The sequence below is a fragment of the Ambystoma mexicanum genome, chromosome 4p, assembly GCF_040938575.1.
Source record: "Ambystoma mexicanum isolate Mex_15411 chromosome 4p, UKY_AmexF1_1, whole genome shotgun sequence".
NCBI classification, from domain to species: domain Eukaryota; kingdom Metazoa; phylum Chordata; class Amphibia; order Caudata; family Ambystomatidae; genus Ambystoma; species Ambystoma mexicanum.
Window position 1 is genome coordinate 784,378,485 of NC_090927.1, and position 12,603 is coordinate 784,391,087.

General features: G+C 44.9%; 1 pseudogene; it reads left to right on the forward strand.

Annotated features, from left to right (window-relative positions):
- The first annotated feature begins 3,965 nt into the window (after nucleotides 1-3,965).
- On the forward strand, nucleotides 3,966-4,141 carry LOC138460380 (U2 spliceosomal RNA; annotated as a pseudogene).
- Nucleotides 4,142-12,603: the final 8,462 nt, after the last annotated feature.

A 12,603-nucleotide genomic window follows, 5' to 3' on the forward strand; every position in this document is an offset into this window, starting at 1 on the left:
GTGGTGGAGGCGGGTGAAGCCTTAGCTACAAAAACAAAATACATCCTCTCTCAAAACAAAGAGGAAGAAGGGTGGACAACGCAAAGGAAAAAACATAGAAAAAATTAACCACCACAAGAAGCAGAAATAATACCCCAACAACCTCAGAGCTAAGCAAAAAAGACACACAAGACAAAGACACAAGAGAAGGGTCCTACACTCCCTTGGAATGCCTCAGCGACTCTTCAGAAAATTCAGACAATGAAGAAGAAGAAAATACAGATAGCTTACATAGAACGCCATCTGCTTACAGAAAAATGGAAAAAGAAGCTTCCAGAGCTAGAAGCAGATCTAGTCAAAGAGACAAGAACAACACAACCCAAAAAACAATAATGGGGGGTTTAAAAATAGCAACACTAAACGTAAGAGGTATAAATAATATTACAAAAAGACTAGCATTACTAGCATACTTAACCACAATACCGTGCGACATCATCTGCTTGCAGGAATGTGGTCTAAGCTGGGACGCAACCAACAAAGAATGGAAAAAAGATTGGACAAGCGGACCATCCTTTTGGTCAGGCTCCAACATAAACAAGAACGCGGGTACAGCAATCTTGTTTAAAACTCACGTAGCCACAGACAAAGCATGTGGAAATACATCCTGGTCGGATACTACAAGTGTTTTTTTTCATGGCACGGTATCCAACACAATCTTTTAAGTGTATACGCAGATGCAAAGAAACAAGAACGCATAGCTCTGTTACAAGAACTACGCAATTTTTGCACCGGAAACACTCCTCTAATCATAGCGGGAGATTTCAACTGCACAATACAAAAAGAAGACAGAGTGCGGACAGGTTCGCAAGCAACGACGAAGAACCGAGACCCATCGTCCAAAATACTCAAAAGTATCATAAGTGACCTAAACTTAACTGATACACATGCATCTGGCAATATACCGGGGACAGCCTTAACATATAGAGCTGAAAATGGGTTGGTACAGTCCCGTATAGATTTTATATTCACATCCAAAAACTTCGGCATCAACAAAACCGAAGTGAAACCAAATCTGTTCTCAGACCACCACCTAATCACCACAGAAATAACATTAAAGGAGTACACTCCAAAACAACGCAATGCGTGGTCACTTAATGTAAACCTCTTACAGGACGAAAAAATCTGTAAAAAATACAGACCATTGCTAAAGGATTGGGTATCTCAACATATGTTATACGAAGACAAAAGAGAGTGGTGGGAGGACATTAAAGAAAGAACCAGGGAGTTCTTTAAAAAGAGCGGACACACGGCAGCAAGAAAACGGAATGAGACCTACAGAAACCTGTTAGGCACACAACAAACACTACACTTACTACAGGAGAGAGGGGTAGACGTCCAAGATGACCTAGAAGAAATAAAAGACAAAATCCAGAAATGGATGCATGATAAAGGGAAAACTATTATCTTCAACTCAAGGGTGAAAGAATTTGAAGAGAACGAGAAATGCACACGTTTCTTCTTCAAAGCAGCACAACATCAGAAGGTTTTACTTTCTGAATTCAGAGACTCAAGGGAGGAAACAAGGAACACAGTATCAGGATTGCTAGAGGTAGCACAATTCTTTTACGCAGACTTGTATTCTCCAAAACAGTTGGACGAAGAACAGACAATTGATTTCGGAAAAGCTGTTCAAGACAACATAAGTACCGATCAAAAAGCAGACATGGTCGAGCCATTCACGTTACAAGAAACGCACAAAGCGGTGATGAGTGCTGCAAAGGGGAAAACACCGGGAAGTGATGGTCTGCCATGCGAATGGTACAGCACTTTCTGGGATATCCTAGGACCGGCAGTACTAGAACTAGTGAACGTGGTCTTCCAAACTAGAGAACTAACCCCCAGCATGAAACAGGGGATGATCACTTTGCTATACAAAAAAGGGGATAAAGCGGACGTCAAAAACTGGAGACCGATAACATTGCTAAATGCAGATTACAAAATATTAGCAAAAGTTATTGCTAACAGATTAAGAGCAGTAATCAGGCACTTAGTACATCCAGACCAGACGTGCGCTGTCCCGGGCAGACGCATACATGAAAGCCTGCTGATCGTTCGAGACTCGATACAATCAGCAAAAGATCGAGGAACACCTTTGGGGGTTCTAAGCCTAGATTTTGAAAAGGCATACGACAGAGTCTCTCACCCATTTATGTTGAAGATAATGGAGAAAATGGGTTGCCCAAAACCCTTTCTAACACACATCTCCACGCTATACGCTGGAGTCTATAGTCAAGTCCGCATCAACGGGGAGTTGACTAAACAAATTCCAATACTATCAGGGGTTAGACAGGGATGTCCGTTATCAGCACTTCTGTACATCTGTGCGGTAGAACCCTTACATATCAGGCTGAAGTCACATAAAGACATGGCAGGAGCCCCAGTGCCAGGGACCCCAGAGCAAGAAAAAACCATAGGGTACATGGACGACGTAACAGCTTTGTGCAGAGATGCCAAATCGGTGAACCAGGTCGTGACACAGACTGAACTTTTTTGCAAAGCGGCAGGATTCAAACTGAACAAACACAAGTGCCAACTACTAACGATAGGAACATGGAACAATCTCACTCCATGCCCTGTAAACAAAACAGAAGACAGTTTGAAGATACTGGGACTGCTGTTTGACAAACAGATGGACGGGACAAAACAATAGGAAAGCACAACGCAGAAAATAGAGAAAAAAATCAATTTCTGGGCTTTGAGACAGTTAACGATAGAAGGGAAAGTGCTGCTCATGAAAGCAGTCATCCTACCGCTGTTGCCGTTTTTGGCACTGATCTTCCCACCAAAAACTAAGCAGACGCGAAAAATACAAAGACTGATGTTCTACTTCTTATGGAACTCAAAGATGGACCGCGTCGCAAGAAAGACTATGTACAAAATAAAGGAGAGAGGAGGAAGGGGTGTACCAGAAATACAAGACTTCCTTACAGGACACTATGTAGGGTTTTGCTTAAACACGCTGAAGCACTCAGCATCGATGGCAGCGCCTTTCATAAGGTACGCAATAGCGAACATATTGGAAAAGCACAAGATAATACCGAGAAGTAATACACTACCAAAAGCAATGGAAACGCCTTTTTTCTATAAAAGCATCAGCAATTTCCTGCCAACAGTGGAAGATCAAGAACTCTTAACAAAAATATGGGTGGAACCCAGAGACATACTAAAACAAAAAAGACTAAATGAAACCCCGGAACCGGTGGGCAACCTAGGGGGAAACAAACTAGACAAAGTTTGGAAAACCTTTGCGAAAGCAAAAATAACGAACACCCAAAGAGACATAAACTGGCAGCTACTAACAAACGAACTGCCTTTGAAATCCTTCATGCACAGGAGAAAACTTGCCAAAACAGCAACATGCCCTAGAGAACAATGTATGCAAGACGAATCAACACTACATTTTGTTTGGAATTGCGCGTTTGCCAAACAAGTGTGGGCAAAACTTGAAGTACTGACCTTCGCTCTCACAGGAAAGCAGACCTTAACTTTCGAATCGATTTTGACAGGGATACAGGAGGGAGGAGGGAAACTAGAAAAAATCCTTTTCTATCAAATCACATCTGCAGCAAAAGAAGCCTTGTGGAAAGCTAGATCACTACTAGTGCTACAGCACAAAAACATAACTCCAGAGGAGTGTGTTAAGTTAGCGTTGTGTTATTTATACACATATTACTGTCTTGATGCCAAAGACAAGGGTAAACAAGAGGCACAAAAGATTTGGCAACAAGACAACTGGCGAACGCTAACTGTTTAACCAATCTGGGTTAGGGAGAGCTTTAGCTCAAAGTCTTTCTTTTGACAGTTTTTTAACCAAATTCTATTTTAATTCGTGACAAACTTTTAATTGGAGAACTAATTGGCGTATAGTTGCAAGTAGTATAAACTACTTTGCTGGAGGAAAGGGACGGTTGTAAGGGGAGATGTGGAGACCGTTCAAAAAAAAAAAAAATCTGTTCTTATCAGTTTAATATCTGATACGTCCTCTATCTGGGGACCATATAGTAAATTGATTTTTGGAACAGGGAGATGGAATGGGAGCTTGCTCTGTCCACTCCACGCATCAACCTGGTATTGCAGTACCTCCAGGACTGGTGCACTTCCCCACTCGGGGAAAACAAAGCTGTCAAAAAGAAAGACTTGGCGATTCTTGAAAAAGAAGAGCGCACACGGCAAAATATATCTGTACTTATGCAAATTAATTTTTTTTATTTTTTTTTTTCCCTTTCTTCCTTCTTTTTTGTTTAGATGTCCTGTTGAACATTCTGTGTCTTGGAGCAAGTTGTCGGAAGGAAAAAAGTCTGCCGTTTGGCTCCTTTTTCAGGGGAGCCGCCAGCCAGCCAGCCAGCCAGCCGGAGGAGGAGAGCATGGGGGACACTGTCCTTGCCCTCCTTCCTTCCTTCCTTCCTTCCTTCCTTCCTTCCTTCCTTCCTTCCTTCCTTCCTTCCTTCCTTCCTTCCTTCCTTCCTTCCTTCCTTCCTTCCTTCCTTCCTTCCTTCCTTCCTTCCTTCCTTCCTTCGCCCCTGCCGGCCCCGAACGGCCAAGCCTTATCTAAGGTGGGCGCTCGGAGGAGCCTGCCCCCCCCAGGCAGCTCGGGGTGACTTTGGGCCCTGGCACCGAGGCTGCTGGAGATGTGGGGGCGGAGCCATGCAAAAACGGACCCGGGGCTGCTGGTCTTTCATGCAAACGCACGCTAGGCCCGGCCGCCTCCGAGGTGCCTGGGAGTCTACGGCAGAGGGCGACTCCGAGTCAGCGGGGGAGCTGCCGAGCAGCGCTCTTTCCGACGGACCCTTTCGGGGCATCGCTTTTCGGCCTTTTGGCTCTTTTCAAGGGAGGTTTTATCTCCAGGAAAGTTATGGCAAATTATACGATCACAACTATTTTGACTTAAGCTCTCTACTGCACAACAGAGAGCCCAGTAGAGGTGTTGCTGTCACACACCCGCGCCACGAGGTGGGCAGCGGTACGCAGTAGAGCCTCGTGTTCTTGGAGTTCTTTTTCAATGTCTGCAGGAGATTTCCCAGAAGTTGCACTAACATTGCTGGGAGTGCTTGTAGAAGGCCTGTTATCTGTAAAGACATCTGGAAGTATCTTCGCAGCCCCAGCTGCTTTTTGAGCATACGTCTGGGGAAAAATGGGGCACTCTATAGTGAAGTGTCCTTCTTGATTGCAATTTTTGCATCGGTATGGCTGCTCACACTGTGCCTCCTTATGGTCCTTTTTGCCGCAATTTCTACATTTGTCCTTTGGGCAGTTTTGTTTAACATGCCCAAAATTGCAACAAAAACGGCAGAACATGGGTTGATTTGGATAGTATAAATATCCATTCTGTTCATTAATGTTAAACACACTGGGAGGATGGCATAATCCTCCAATTCCAGAAGGGTTCTTCTTTAATGTCACATTACACCTTCTATTGCCATTAAAGTTGCCAAATTGGTTTTTTAGCTCATGTCCACCTCGAATTTTATCACAGTATGTGAGAAGCCAGTTGGCTATTTTATCTGCAGATACAAATGGGTTGTACATGTGTACTGTGATGGGTATTTCTTGTCTTATGTGGCAAAGTTCAATATCTACACCTTTCAGAACTTCATTATTACTATTTTTGTTAATTTTATAGTTCTCATGAGCGGTGATGCACGCAGCTTCTTCTGAGAAGGTAATATCATATGTATATGCATGCTTGTGTTCTTGCATGCAGTACATCTTGTCTTTCTCTATATGTAATGTTCCAAATAAGATATTTGTAACAACATAATAAATGTCTTTCTTGTTGAGCCTCAGGTAATATTGTTATTCTTATAGAATTGCGCAACTGCGTTGCAGGTGGTATGGTCTTTGATGGCTGAGCCATGGTGTAAGAGCGGTGGTACACCCCCCTATAGGATCAAAAAAGGAGCATTGATAATGGCCTCCATTTTTGGAAGAATTTGCATATCTGTGTTTTAAATTAAAATGGAAATCCTGCGGAAGGAAAAAGATTCGGGTCTATTTTTCCAATCCGCTTCGGGGAAGGAGATTTTAAGCAGATGGCCAAAAGGACCAGCATCAAAAAACACCCTTCCTATACAAAATATGAAGAAAAGCGAAGCCGCTAAACCGCAAGACGGCCGCAAACAGGAAACAGAGCAGTGCATGAATTTAGCATCTAATTATGCAAATTCGACTATTTTACCCATAAATCCTAAAGAAACAGAAACAAACACCCTAAGTGACACAGGCAATTCCACAAATGCATCAGTTTTTGAATCCAGACCAGTTGAAATGCAGGAGGAGATTGCAGGAGTTACAGAGAATCCTAGCGAACAGCTCCCTAGCGGTGAAAACGGGAATGTCACTGTTTCGGACCAAGAAATGGAAAAAATGGATGTTTCCAACCCAGAACAAGAAAGTGAAAGTGATGTTTCGCCGACCGTATGCAGCCAGAAAACTGCAATACCAAAGCAAAAAAATATACCAAAAACATCTATAAACAAAGACAATAATAAGCATACAAATAAGAAACCTTCACAAAGTCCTATATCCGAAACACCCCCTTCCCAACTACCTCCAAAATCCCTGCAACTCCCCAGAAAACCACCACGGAAAGAGATAGAGCAACACTTCTGCAAGTGTGCAAAACAAACAATGAGGCCCAAACAGCATGGAGCACCATTGTACACAACAAGAAACAGAGAAACAAAAATGACAAAGCTGAGTCCCCCATGGAAATCAGTCAACCAGCAACTGTTATTGAAACGTGCACATCAAATTTATTCGATGTGCTGCTATGTGATGTTCTAGACCCAATAGACACACCAAGCCAAGAAAAAAACACAGTGCTCTCAGATTCTTCATCTGAATCTGAAGAAGAAGACACAAATACAACGCAAAGAGGGCAGAAAAAGCACCGAAAGCGAACAAAGTCAGACCGTAGTAGATCGGTGGTCAGACAACACAAGTCAACACCTAAATAAATATCATCATGAATACTTTAAAAATCATTAATTTCAACGTAAGAGGCATCAACGACGTTGTTAAGAGAACCACCTTTTTGGCCTTCTTAGCGACATTGACTGCAGATATTATTTGTCTGCAAGAGTGTGGATTACACTGGGACCCAACACTAGCCAAATGGCAAAAGACTGGCCTATGGGCCCATCTCTATGGTCGGGAAGTACAGTCAATAAAAATGCAGGTACAGCAGTGTTGTTCAAGACACAAAACATTACCATACAATCTAGCAAAGAAATTATACCTGGAAGAATACTCCAAGTTGATTTTCTCTTCCAAGAAACAGAACATAGACTTTTCAGCGTCTACGCTGATGCGACTAAGAAAGACAGAATAAAGACCTTCGAAACACTGAAAATCTTCCTAATTGGCACAGAACCCACCATAATTGCAGGAGATTTCAACTGCATTTTGCACCCTGCTGATCGGAAATCTAAAGCAAATCAGCGAGAAGCACAAAAACTGGATACTTCATCAAAAAGACTACAAGAAATTTTAGAAGATTGCCAACTAAAAGACACTCATGCAGTCAATAAACCACCTGGCTCTATGATGTCATGGAGAGACACCGCAGGACAAACAGAATCCCGCTTAGACTATATATTCACCACGAAACATTTCAGAACACATGCAACAGAAACCCTTGTGAACTTATTTTCGGATCACAAAATCATCGTGTCACATCTAACAAAAGCAGACTACCTACCAAAAAAACAAAACACATGGGCCCTGAACACTACACTACTCGAAGATAAAGACATTGTTCAACGCTACAAAACTGCACTACATCAATGGGTAAATAACAAAAGCCACTCACAAAGCATTTCTGACTGGTGGGAGGATATCAAAAAGAAAACAAAATATTTCTTCATCAAAGAAGGAAAAAATAAGCATACAAAAAAAATGAAGACTATAGACTCTTGGTGGGATGTCTACAAACCCTTCATCAATTACAAGACATGGGAATAGACGTCAACCAAGAGAAAAATAATATACAAGACAGGATCCAGAAATGGCTAACGGACAAATGCAAGACTATCATTTTTAACTCTAAAGTAAAGGCCTATGAAGAAAATGAAAAATGCTCTCGCTTCTTCTTTAAAAAAACAAATACGGCTAAAGTCATACCAAAAGCATTCATAGACCAGGACGGCATAAGACAGACAAACATCCCAACACGGTATGGAACAAGTCGCCGAACAATTTTATCAAGATCTATATACTCCAAAAGAACTGGATGAAGAACAAATACTGCATTTCGAATCACTAATCCAAGATAACCTTTCTATCGACCAAAAAACGAGTCTTCAGGATCAGTTATCTCCTTTAGAGGTACTCGATGCCACTAAACAATTGTCAAAAAACAAAACACCAGGCAGCGACGGACTACCAACAGAATGGTACATCGCTTTCTGGAACGAAATTAGTCCCCACCTTCTTAAAGTCTACAAGGAAAGCTTAGACAACAACGTATTACCAACAACTATGACCCAAAGCAGAATCACTCTACTACACAAAAAAGGCTGCAAGGAGGACATCAAAAATTGGAGACCTATATCTCTGCTGAATGTAGACTATAAAATATTAGCAAAAGTCGTAGCAAATAGAATGAAAACAGTCATTTCATCACTCATTCAAGAAGACCAAACATGCGCTGTCCCACACAGACGCATACACGAAAGCCTTTTGACCCTTAGAGACTCCATTGAACACACAGTACAGAGGAAATCATCCCTAGGCGTTACGTCCTTGGATTTTGAAAAGGCCTACGACAGAGTGTCCATTACGTTCATTAAAAGGATATTATCAAAAATGGGGTGCCCACAGAAAATCATTGAATACATATCGACCCTATATCAGAATGCCTTCAGCCAGTTGCGAGTAAATGGACACCTCTCTGGAAGAATAGCGATACTGTCAGGGGTAAGACAAGGATGCCCCCTATCAGCCATCCTATACATCTGTGCAATTGAGCCTTTACACAGGAAAATCAAAAACGACCAGAATATCCAAGGAGCATTCATACCAGGACTACCAAAGGAACAGGCTAAATGTATGGGGTACATGGACGATGTTACAGTGCTCTGTACGAACGCACAATCAACAAAGCCATTCAACACACAGAAGATTTTTGCAAGGCGGCAGGCTTTAAAATAAACAAAGAAAAAAGCAACCCGTTAACCATAGGCACCTGGGACAACCTAGCTAAATGTGAAGTGACGAAAGTGGCAGACACAATCAAAGTACTAGGCATCCACTTCCAAACCAGACAACCTGGGATACTGGCGTGGAATAAAGTACAGGAGAAATTAGAAAACAAAATAGTCTTTTGGAAATCAAGACAACTCTCCATTGAAGGGAAACTACTTCTAATCAAAGCAGTTTTAATGCCTATAATATTATTCGTGGCATTAGTATTTCCACCCACAAGTACACAAACAAAAAAACTACAAAGACTATTTTTCAAATTCATATGGAACTCTAGCATGGATCGGCTACGTAGAGACATTCTACACAAAAAACAAAACAATGGAGGAAGAGAAATTCCTAATCTACACACAGTCCTGCCAGTGCACTATATATGTTTCTGCATAAATACTTTGAAGCATTCGCAGTCGAAGGCAGCAGTATATATTAAATACGCTATCAGCCGCCTCCTGCATAAATACAAATATATCCAATCCACAAACATCAGCCCAAGAGCTCTAGACCCACCAAAGTCATACGAAATATTCTAAATTTTTCTCCCAAAAATACAACATCTAGAAGCTTCAAAACAATACATTTTGTATCCTAAATGGATTTTACAAGAGATGGTAGAAACCGAAACCACAGAGCCAGTGGGAAACCTTTCTGGAGATCATTTGGAAAAAACTTGGAACTTGTTATCCACATCGAAAATCACAAACGAACAGAAAGACATTGCCTGGCTTGCATTACACAATGCGCTCCCCTTAAAGGCATTCATGCCCAAAAGACGACTGGCAGTATCTGCGGAATGTCCTAGGAGCAGATGCAAACATGAAGAGACTACTCTACACTTCATATGGAATTGTCTTTTTGCAGCGCAAGTTTGGATTCTAGTAAAGCCACTTTTGGCTGCACTAACCAAACATCAACATGTATCCTTTGACCAAGTACTCACAGGGATTGGAGGGGGTGGAGGGAAAGAAAATGCAGCACATTTTTACAAAATCACAGCTTCCACGAAACAAGCTTTGTGGAAAGCAAGATGCCTGGTTGTACTCCAGCATAAAGAGATAACCCCTCAAGAATGTGTACAACTGATGCTGTGTCACTTGTACACATACTTTTGTGTTGATGCCAAGAAATCAGATAAAAATACAGCTAACGATTATTGGCAACAAGACAAGTGGAGGAATCTCACCACTTGAATAATCCGGGATAGAGTGAGTACTCACTCACAGTCTCTTCTTTTTGACAGCAAGTTTTTTATCCAAATTCAAGTTTAATTTGAAACTTTTTTAATTGGCGTATAGTCGCGGATTGGATTTTTCCAATTTGCTGGAGGAATGGGACGGTTGTAAGGGGAGAAGTGGAGACCGTTCAAAAAAGAAAAAAAAAAATCTGTTCTTATCCGAGTGCGATTTCCGAATTTTCGCGGGCCTTTTGGCTCATTTTTCAGGGGAGCTGGAAAGGCAAAATCGAGCAGGGGCCATCCTAGACATGGCAGAGAGCTCAGGGCAGCAAGGCGAAGCGCTGGTCCAGGGGGGACAAGGGCCCCACGATGACTCCATGGAAGTGGGGCCGGCGCTAGCGGCAGAGACACCCAGCGGGGTGGACCCGGCGACAGGGGCCGGGCGAAAACCAGCGACAGGGGCTGGGAACACCCCGACCCCCCTGCCCAGGGGAATCCCAACAGCAGGGACTGGGGGAAACCCGGCAACAGGGGCCGGAAGAGCTGGAAAAGGAGACCCAGGGACCCAGGCGGGGGCACCCCCAACAGCAGGAAAAGGCGGCAGCGAGGCACAGCCCGGCCACCCCAGTACAGCTGGAGGGAAAGGAGGCGCCTCACCGGGCACCAGCGGGACCCAACCAGTGGCCGGAGGCCCAGGACCAGGGCAGAAAGACAAGCCAGGGACCTCCGGCAAGGCGACAGGGGCCAAGCCAGACCCCCAGGGCAAGGCGACAGGGGCCAAACCCGGGGGGGAACGGCTCGGCCTGGGCGAGCAAGCCCTACCCCTTGAACCACCGGATGAAACAGACCATCCGGATGCAGGTCAAGGAGGTTGACGGCAAGCGGGCAATGCTTGACCGCAAGATGTGCTGGGACAAGGTGGTTGTGGGAGCAGGGGTAAGCCCCAACGAGGTCCTAAGCTTCCAGGACTACCTGTCATGCGGGGTCTTCCTCCTAACATTCATCTCGCAGGCCCTCTGCGAGAAGTATTGGGACATCTTCCAAGGGAAGAAAAAGGAAGCCCCGTACAGCACGTTCGAGATGGAGACGCAACGGGAGTCACGAGAGAGAAGGATAACGGTAGAGATGACCAACCCGCACGTCTCAGAATCGGACATAGGCGCCCTGCTGAAGCGGTATGGCACCATCAAGGATGGGCCCACCAAAATCAGGGACGCCAATGGGGTTTGGAACACCTCATGGAGGGCCACGCTAGAACTCGAACAGGGCTTCGGAGGTCGAGATGACCTAAAGCACCTGCCATTGGTGTTCTACCTCGGAGCAGATGAAGGGAGGATAAGGTACCAGGGACAACCCTTCACCTGCAGGTAATGCGATGGCGAGGGACACAAAGCCAACGCATGCCCCCAGCCATTCTGCCGGAAATGCAGGGGGACAGACCACGACACATACGAGTGCACGGGACAGAAAAGGTGTAATTTCTGCGGCACACAAGGGCACATGTACTACGGGTGCCCGTACTCGGCCAAGTCCTACGCCCTAGTGGCAAGCGGAGCAGTCAAGGTGCTGCAGCCGACCGGTAGGCCAACGACTGAGGCGGCTAAGGCACCGCCAAGGGACAGGAGAACAGTCATCAGCAAAAAGGCCTCGGACAGGCTGATGACCCTGATGACGGAGATCAGGAACGAGGGCCTGGAAAGAGAACGGGCACAGAAGGCACAGGAAAAGGCTAACCCGAGCAAGGCACACCCGGAGAAAGCGGCAACCCCGCAGACCCGGGTAAAGCCGAGCACGGCAGAGCCAACCCCAGGACCAACCCTGGTCACCACGAGACCGGCAATACCGGAGGGAGCTGGAACCCCCACCCCAGCCCCAGAGCCGGAGAAAACAACCCCGGCCGCCGCGACACCGGCAAAACCGGAGGTAGCTGAAACCACTACCCCAGTTCCTCAGGCCCCAGCCACGGGGCCACCCGAGGCAGAGGAGGAGGCGACAGCACCCGAAACGACAGAGACAGCTGTACCACAAGCCCCTCAAACGACAGCCACGATACATCCCCTCCCCTCCCCTCCAAAGTGGAAGACCTCTCGGACCCCGAAGACCAAGGAAATGCCCGGGCAAAAGGGAAGAGAAAGTCCAAGCTAAGGAGAGACAGAAAAGGGAAGCAGGCAAAGGATGGGTCTGGCAGACTC